Source organism: Cyanistes caeruleus, chromosome 14 (genome assembly GCF_971803275.1).
Source record: "Cyanistes caeruleus chromosome 14, bCyaCae1.hap1.1, whole genome shotgun sequence".
NCBI classification, from domain to species: Eukaryota; Metazoa; Chordata; class Aves; order Passeriformes; family Paridae; genus Cyanistes; species Cyanistes caeruleus.
In genome coordinates, this window is record NC_141714.1 from 12,204,523 (window position 1) to 12,213,744 (window position 9,222).

At 47.5% G+C, this 9,222-nt stretch overlaps 1 long non-coding RNA gene across 1 annotated transcript; it reads right to left on the reverse strand.

The window, feature by feature from the left end:
• LOC111928671 (uncharacterized) lies at positions 1-1,124 on the reverse strand. Its single transcript, XR_015276194.1, has 2 exons — positions 1,084-1,124; positions 1-176 (listed from the first exon to the last, which is right to left on the reverse strand). It is a non-coding gene; the product is annotated as an uncharacterized LOC111928671 (long non-coding RNA).
• Between the last annotated feature and the right edge of the window lie 8,098 nt (positions 1,125-9,222).

A 9,222-nucleotide genomic window follows, 5' to 3' on the forward strand; every position in this document is an offset into this window, starting at 1 on the left:
TGGCACAAAGCGCTTTACTGGGACAGGGGTCATCTTGGACAGCCCATTCCAGCACCCTCACATCTGCTCCAGGGTCCAGGGGCTGCACCTCAGTGCCACATCCTTCTTGGCTGAACCTGGTGGAGAGGGCACTACCTGGGTGCTGAGCAGATGGAGCTTTCTGGGATGATTTGTCACTGGTTTAGAGAAAACAGAGAGGGAGACCTTGAGCAGCTCCAGAGCTATGGGTTTGCCCTTCACAAAACACTCATGCAAATGTTCCTTTTCAGCCATAAGCACGTCTGACCTCAAGTATGTGGGCAAACTGTATATTTATTGCTGTAAAATGACAGCAAGTTCACTGACAAAAGCAGATTGGGCAGCTGGTGGGGATTTTTAATCACAGAGAAGATTCAGTGGTCACTGAATGTTAATCCACAACTGCTTACAGAATCACATTGTTACTGCAGCACGTTGCTTTTACTTTGAAGGAGTTAAAACTGTATTCTGACAACATAATGGAATGTGGTTATTAACTGACTTAAAAAGAGCATTTAGGAGATATACAATGATTTTTTAAAAGTATATATAATCTATGTACTTTATATATTAAATATATCTAGCTGTGCAGGATATGTCTTACAGGAAACAAAGGGGGCTGGTGATATCTTCTCATATAAAGACATAAAATTTTATGTTGTGGTTTTGTGGCTTTGGAGATGTTGCTGATTTGTCCATTTAAAAACAAAGAGAAAGAAAACCTAAGAGAAAAGCCTAGAACAGTACTTCAGAGACTTGGTTCTAAGCTTTCATATTAAAATATCAAATGACTGTATTACTGTTCTCCTACTTAGAGTGTTAACTAATCCAAAGGAAAAAAGACAGGAAGGAGGGATAAGGCTCTGGGATGGGACCCGAGGGGATGACACCAGTTATGTCTGCCTACACTTCCTCAGTGGATGTGTAAATGAGGATAATAACTGCTTTACTCCCACTCTCAGTGTGTAAAGTTTTTGAGCACATGGGGCCATCCATTACTTTATAACCTAGAGCTGGGGCTTCTGGAAAGGAAAGGAATAAAGGTGGAGCTGGCCTTTTCCAAACCTGCAAGAATTTGCTGTCAGGATCGAGGCCACGGAGTGCAGCACTCTGAGGCTGGTCTGCAGAGGATTCCAGACTTGCCGACTCTGCCTGGGATTGCTTGGCCTGTGACCTCATAAAATGCTCAGGTCCTGGCTGGATGAAATCAGCTTTCAGCCTGTAAAGCCATGTAAGCATGCAAACTGCTCAGGGAAGGTAGGAGAGCTCAAGGACTTAAAGATGTTTAATTGGCTTATGGAGCTAAACTCCTTGAAGAGCTTAAGCTGCTGTGAAAAGGGAAGCTGGTTTAAATCCCCAAATTTCCCTGCTGGAAGGCGAAGCTCAAGTGTGCTCTAGGGTGGCAGTGCAGGGCCTGGCTGTGACGTGGCTCCTGCACAGCAGCCACCAGCCCTCCAGAGGGGACAGGTTTCCTGGCTGGCTCAGAAGCTGCTGTGGCCAGGACATCTGGCTCCCCAGTAACTTTGGGCTAGTGAAGCTGTCAGAGAGGCTGCTGAAACCTCCAGTTTGGGGTGCTCTCAGCACTCTATCACAGCCTAGGAACCAGAAAGTGAGAGGCCCATGAGAAATGGAAACCAGGAGGTCTGTGGACGTGCAGTGCCTTTGTTTCTACTTTGCTGAAGTTTTTTTTAGCTTGGGGGGGAGGGTGGGGTGGGTGTATTTTTGTTATTGTTTGGTTCTGCTTCAGCTACTGGCTTTAATTATGTCTCATGTGATTAAAATGCCACTATTTTCTCCTTAGGAGAAAATATAAAAGTCACTTCTCTTTTTAATAAGGTTAAAGCTTTAGCTATTCCAAGTGGGCATATTAAACCATTTTGTCCTCAGTATAAATTTTTGTACCCCCTCCTTTCACTGAATCCAAGTCTTCATTTCTTCTCTGTGCATTACTAGAAAGATGCTGGAGCTGCTGTCTTGGCAAAGCAGTGTTGGAGGAAAAGTCCCTTTCCTTGTCTTTCCTTGTTTATGCAGCTGGTCCCATCAGCCCTTGTCCTACAGTTTGGCACTGAGGTGTCCCCAGATTGGACATGGTTTGGGGCTCTGGGCAGTGTCCAGGCAGTGGGAGGAGGATCTGTGCAAGCACAGCCCTTCACCCCACTGTGTGCAGGCTGGGCTTGCACATAACCTGGCACGAGCTGCTGCTCAGAATATTGTTTCCATGGGTTTATTTAGCAGTTGTTTCCAAGTTATCAATAAAAACAGTGAATACACTCAGTCTCAGACCTGTGCAAACACATTCTTTCCCACAAAACTTCCATGACTAAATATCAGTGAATGACTGGCAGATGTACGGAGCCTTCCCGCTCTTCCCAAACCGCTAAACAACTTGTCAGATTTAATTTTTAACATGTTTACAGTCTCAGCTGACAGCTGCACTGTGCAGCAGCAACATCAAGGTGAGTGCACCTCCTCAGTGCTCTGCCCAAAACACTGTGAAGTGCAGAGAGAAGCTGACAGAGCCCCACAGGAACTGCCTCTTTCCAGGCTGAGCCTGGTGTTACAGGCACAAATGAAACTTGGCTGGAAGTTATATGCAGGTTATTAATACACAAAGATAAAGAATGTTTAGATAGGACTGGCACAGATCTACAGGAAAAGACCCAGACTTATTCATCAGTTAGTGTTGGAAGAGGGCACTGTTGCTCAATGCCTACATGAGCTTCCCTTTGCCTTCCCCATCCAGAAGACACACACACAATAATTAGGCAGCCTCCCAAATACAGGATACATTTCCCTTGAGGAAAAGAGGAGAATTTAAAAGACCCAGGTGCTGCACTGGGGCACCCAAGTGTGTTTGAAATGGTTGGAGTTGGCAAAATAGTGAGATGAAAAGCAGCTTGGAACTAAATGGAAGTTGCAGCAAGAATAGAGGAGACTTCCCCAATGATGTTTAGTAGGTCACAGAGGGCAGGTTTTGTTCCAGAGGGCTGGATGGAGCTTTATAAATTACAGTTCCTCCTTTGCCTTTTTTTAACTCCTCTAAGGAAAGGAGAAGCAGAGGGCCTGGGAAATGCAGATGTGTAAGAGGGACTTGAGCAACAAGTTGGGCTTTTTTTGTAGCTAAGGCAAGGTTAAAATTGTACAATTTTGTGAGGCACAGGTTAGGCTTGCAACAGGACTGAAAACACCTGTTTAATTTACTGAAAATGTGCCCAGATTGACACACAACATAGAGAAGGTTAAAAAGACAGGATAAAGTTAATTTTTTAAATTTTTTTTTTGTGTGTAAGAAAGGTGTCCCCACATTTAAAGTTGTTGATCTTTGTTTTCTTTCCTTTAGGAAAGAAGGGAACAGAAACCAAACCAACACCCTGCCACCAAGACTTCAATCTGACAATTCCTCCCAACCAAGGGTGATTCAGATACCAGCTTCTTTTTAGCTAACCACCAAACTTCAGTGGTTTGGATAAAAGGGAACCGTGGTCTGAGTCATCCTGAGTTACTATTTGGTTGGCAAAGCTGTGCATGCAGGATTTTCTGAAGTCAAAAAATCCCTGCTTGTCTGCCAGAATTACCACAACTTGTCTTGCTTTCAGAAAAAGACCGTCTGCCATGTGATATTTTGACTGATAAATTTAATGTGGTAGTGATTAAACTGTGCATTGTCAGTTTTCTTTGTGTTTAGTTGTTGTTTTTGGTTTTTTTTACTGAGAGATCTGCCTGTGAAGAGGCAGCAGCTATTTTTTTCCATAATTGCATCTGTTTCAGAGAGCAGACAGATGTTGGGCTGAAATTCATTATGGTATTCGTAAACCCCATTGGGATCTGATGACCTAGTAACATATAGCTACTGTTCCTTGCAAAGTGCTTCAAAGTGTTCTTACTTTGAATGGAGAAATAAATTTGCAGAAGATGGGAGGAAAGGGAAAAACCTCTAGCAAGGCAGATGGCTGCACAATAACAAGATACAATAGTTATAAAAAACGTGAGAGTTCAATTTATTTCAGCAAATTATCTTTATTTTGCAAAATTGCCAGCCAGCCTTTGTGCACTGGTATCGATGTAGCAGGCAGACACTGACTTATAATTCTGATGTAAGGCAGAGTCACAGTGAAACACTCAGTGACACAGGAAAGAAAAGAAAATCAGAGTAGGAAAAATTCTAATGGAGAGACAAAATAATAGAAATAGCTTTCACACAGAGAAGCAGTTATCTGTATAATTCATGCACAAAATCACCACTGAGGATTCAGCTGCTGCTGGAACAGAGTCCAAAGACAGGAGGGCAAAGTAGCATCGTTGCAGAGGACGCATAATGTACCCTGAAGTGTTGGTGTGGCTGTTTTCAGCGAGAGCAGGGCTGTGTGCTGGGCTGATGGGAAACTGGAAACTTCCAGTGGCAGCATTTGTTTCCTTGAGAAGCTCTGAAGGGCTGAGCTAAAGCACTGCTGTGAAGTCCTGGGTCAGGCAGCCACGGAGGGCGATCGGTGCTGCAGGGAGAGGGCTCCTCGTGCTCCCTGTGCTGTGTGAGGGAACAGCCTGGCATGGCCTTGTCTGGCTACCACTGGAAAGAAAATAAATTCCTGAAGAAGTCCCAATGAGTGGCATTTGGAGTAATTCATGTTTTGTGAGAGACCTATATATTAAGTTTTAGCCTTGGGAAATGAGGCGGACATCCTGGCTGGGATTACAGTAGTCAGAGGCACTTTTTCCAGCTTGCCTGTCCACTCAGGAATCCTTTGGGAAGGAAGCTGTTTGGTCTCATTTTGGATATCCTGTGAAACTGAACTAGCATGGTTGTCAGGAACTGAAAAAAAGTTATTTAATTTTTAAAGAGCTGAAAACTGCTGTATGTGCTACTGAGTACTGTACGGGAAATCACTGTTTTGGTTTGTTTGTCTGGATTTCTGGAATTTCCAGTTTACTCAGCATAGCAACCCTGTCTCTTGATCCTAATGCAGCAGTCTCTGCAAAGTGGAAATCTGAAGACAGATTCAGGTTTAAATAGGACTTTCTGGCCCAGCCTTAATGTGTTTGGAATGAAGTGGGAATTTTCTTTAGTTCAAATAGGGGAAAGCATGAGAAATATTCAGAGCACAATCCAACAATGCACTGAAAACGATGACATTTTACTGTGATTTCCAAGCACTGTAGGGATGGGTCCCAGGAATGCTGAAGATATAAAGTGGATTGTGTTGGTAGTTCATTTTCTTGCATCTCTTAACTAAATTGGAATGTAAGTGGATGTCCATGGACTGAAACTTTAATCTTCCCTTCGCAGTCCAAAAACATTTTGCAGCAGCTACACTAAGTTATCCTGCTATTTTCCAAGGTGTGACCTGATAAAAGTATTCTCTGCTTTTCTCTGGTCTTGAAATAGTGATCCTGGCATTGTGTGACTGCTACCAAGCTAGCATCCAGACATCCAGGCTGTATACAAGCCTATACAGACTTTTAATGTGTAGCCAGCCAAGGGCTGTCCCCTAAAGAAACACTGAGGAGATGTCTAAAATATCTAGTTCATATAAAAGCCAAAAGTAATGGAGAATTTTGTGAAGTATTTTTTTATACATAGGAGAAAAGTGCTGATGTTGGAGTGTCAGCATCAAACTGATCAGGTGCCCCAGGCAAGGGCATAATGCAGGTTCTTTACAAAGGTAAGAAAACTTCCAGCAAAATAAATCTCTCAAGTGGTGTGTCAGTGCTAAGGAAAGCTGGTGTTCCTAGAGATCCTAACGCTGCTGCACGTGCTGGGGAGCTGCTGCAGGGAGGAGTCCTGGCTGGCACACTGGGATGGCTCTCCACCATGAAGCTGGGAGCAGGGGAACCCAGAAGCTTGAAGAGGAATTTGTCTCCTACCTGTATAGCAGGGAGCCTAACTTGAGCTTTGAGCACGTTGGATTTGTATCCTGAAATGGCTGGGGAATGCATGCAGAGGGTTGGCTCTGGAGTCACAGATGTGGCATGAGCTGCTGAGCCTGGCTGTTCCCACAGGCATGGGAGTGGCAGGGATGTCCATTCCCTGAGCATCATCTGGGTGATTATTTCAATAAAACGATCATGTGTGTTGGAGTTTTTATGAATGAAAATTTTTCTGAATTTACAGCTCAGAGAAATGCTGAAAAAAGTTTGTCCTTTTCAGGCTAAGCCCCCAGTTTAAGAAGCTGTTTATCTCCTGTAGACCAGAAGTCTTGTTCTCTTATGAGTTATCTTCTTGTTTATTTCTCTGCCAGCTTCACACCTGTAGCTGAGACCCAATGTCAACAAAGCTGGAGGAAACAAGCCAGCATGTCAATTTGAGCCTCAGTTTTAAACACTCTCTTCCTTTACTGAGTGTCACATCTGGCAGGGGCAATTACTCTTGGTAGGATTATTATGGACCTAAATCTGTGTAAGGGTGATGACAAAAGAGCTCAGAATTAGCCCAGTACTTCTGGGGTACAATGGCATTTCCTTTGCTGAAACAAAGGAAGTTCTTTCCCCTTCATTCTTGCACTTCCCTTTTAATACAAAACATCCTTTGCATACACACAGACATTTGAAAGGTTTTTATGTTTGGGTCTGTGGTTGCCGAATTTGGCTTCAGGATTTTGACTATGGCTGTTGGAGAGAAAAGCTGTACAGATAACATTTAATTGTCTCTTGTGTTTGTTTTGATTTGGTTGTTTAGTATTTTTAAAATCAAATTCATTATTAAGGGAACCTGTTCACTTTTTATTATTGGTAAGGCAAATGTGGGTTTATTAACAATTGCACTAATGCATCGAATTTCTGATTCCTGGAGTTACTCTGCCACACAGCTTCATGCAGAAGAGTGAGGTGGGAGAGCCTGCTCACAGCTCAGCAATAGCACAAGCACCCTGCTTGGTCAGGGCTTTGGGAAAGATTTGCCAGGAGCAGAGCACGAGGCTGTGGGGGACACCTGGAGCACTTTCTGTGTCTGCAGAACCAGTCAGCAAGCTGGTGAAGAACTCAGGCCTTGTAAATCTGGTTCTATGTAAAGCAACCTTGTCCTTGTGGCATTTGTAGCCTTAACAGTGAATATTGGTGACAAAAGCACCAATTGCTTCTGTTATATCTGCAAGGCCTTTCTGGGGAAAGGATGCTCTGCCTTCCTCAGCAGCAAGGGAAGAACTGCTCAGAGCCCTGCCTGCAGTGGTGTGAGTGGGACTGGAGTACCCACAGAAACTCCCAGCAGGGTGCAGGGGGAAGGCAAGGAAATGTGGTGGTAAAAGCACATAGCAGGGATAGTGAGACCTGCCTGCAAAAATACTACAAGCCATGTTATACATCTAAACACTTTTATACTTGTCATTTTTGGGGTAGAACTTTCCCCCAGGTGGAAATTAATCCTCAAGTTGGAGCACTCACCAGAGGTGGGCAAGGCAGGCAGGATTAATTTCAGTGAAGGATCTAAGAGATGGAGAGGGAGAGAGGGCATTGGGTAGAAAACAGTTGGGAGTTTCACACCAGCTCTCACCAGGGAGGCAGGAAGGAAGTGGAAAGTGGCAGGAGACAAAGGACAGCCTGAAGGTTAGAGACAAGAGATAAATAGGGATTGTGAGAAATAACACAAGCAAAAAGGCTAATGATGTATTTATGTGAGACAGGAAGGCTCAAATGGGGAGCAAAGCTCTGGCTTAGCTTTGACAAAGGTGACACGAGGGCCAGAATTTTCTAAATGCTGCCGAGGGGAGAGCAGGGGGCTGGGCTGTTGCTGTGTGTGGATTTCTGCTGCATTGCACATCACTGCATTACACGTTTAGTTCTTCAACAAACTTACACTCCAATGCAGCGATTGGCCTCAACTCTTTAGCAGTGTGTCCACATGCTGGCCCGCAGGCAGAGAGCACAAATTCGGGGTCACATTAGCGATAATGCACCCAACGTGGGCTATTGTACAAGAATACTTTGAAGCTGAGCGATACATCAGCACTTCTTTCAAGGAAATTGCCAAATGCCTTTATTACAACACTGCCCCTCGCTGCTGGCATTGCAGCCGTCCTGGTGTGCTAATAGGCACCAAAGACACTTCAACCACTTTGTCTTGAATTTATGCCTGCAACCGTGAAAGCACTGATTGAGAATTTCGGTCCCTTTGCTCGCTCTCTGCGAGGGGACAAGGCCCTGAACATCCTTTGAGAATGCCGAAGGACTTTGTCTGAGAAATGTTCATTTCCACTGATATTTGTCTCTAAATACGAGGCCCACGAATACCCACAAGTCCTTCCAGCCTGCTAAGCTGTGGTGGCAGGGCGCGTTCTCCCCGCGGTCCCGGTTCCCCGGGCGGAGGGGCCGCGGTGGAGCCGCTGCGGGGCTCGGCGGAGGGGCTGCCCCAGCCCGGCCCCGCGGGCACCGCTGGAGCCGGGAGCACCGCTGGAGCCCGGCGCTGGGAGCACCGCTGGAGCTGGGAGCACCGCTGGGAGCACCGCTGGAGCTGGGAGCACCGCTGGGAGCACCGCTGGAGCTGGGAGCACCGCTGGAGCCCGGCGCTGGGAGCATCGCTGGAGCCGGGAGCATCGCTGGAGCTGGGAGCACCGCTGGAGCCCGGCGCTGGGAGCACCACTGGAGCCCGGCGCTGGGAGCACCGCTGGAGCCCGGCGCTGGGAGCATCGCTGGAGCCCGGCGCTGGGAGCATCCCTGGAGCCCGGCGCTGGGAGCATCGCTGGAGCCCGGCGCTGGGAGCATCCCTGGAGCCCGGCGCTGGGAGCACCGCTGCCGTCAGCCCCTGGGCTCGTGTTCGCAGCGCCCGTCACCCGAGGGGAAGGGGCTGGCAGTGTCTCAGCTGTGTGTAGTATATATAATTTATGTATAAAATGCTGCTCTTTGGACACTGTCGCTGCGGTTCTGGGGGTTTCGGGGGTTTGGTATGCGGCAGGTGCATTGCCCCGTACGCCGTGCGGGAGCGGAGCGGGGTCCCCGCTCTCGGCCCGGCCGCTCCCGGCCCCGCGTGGGGCGGTGCGTGCGGGGGAGCTCCCGTCTCCCTCACGCCGCCTTCCCGAGGCGATGCCCCCATTCCCGCCCCGCGTGGGGCGCGGAGCGCGGCCGCCCCCGCCCCGCCGGCCGCAGGTGGCCCCGACCCCCGCCGGCGCCGCACGTCACTTCCTCGCAAACTTTTCCCGAGCTGCTCCCTCCGCTAAAGTTGCCGGCGGCGGCCGCCCGGGCCGGGGAGGGCGTTGGGGCGGGCCGGGCATGCCCGGCTCG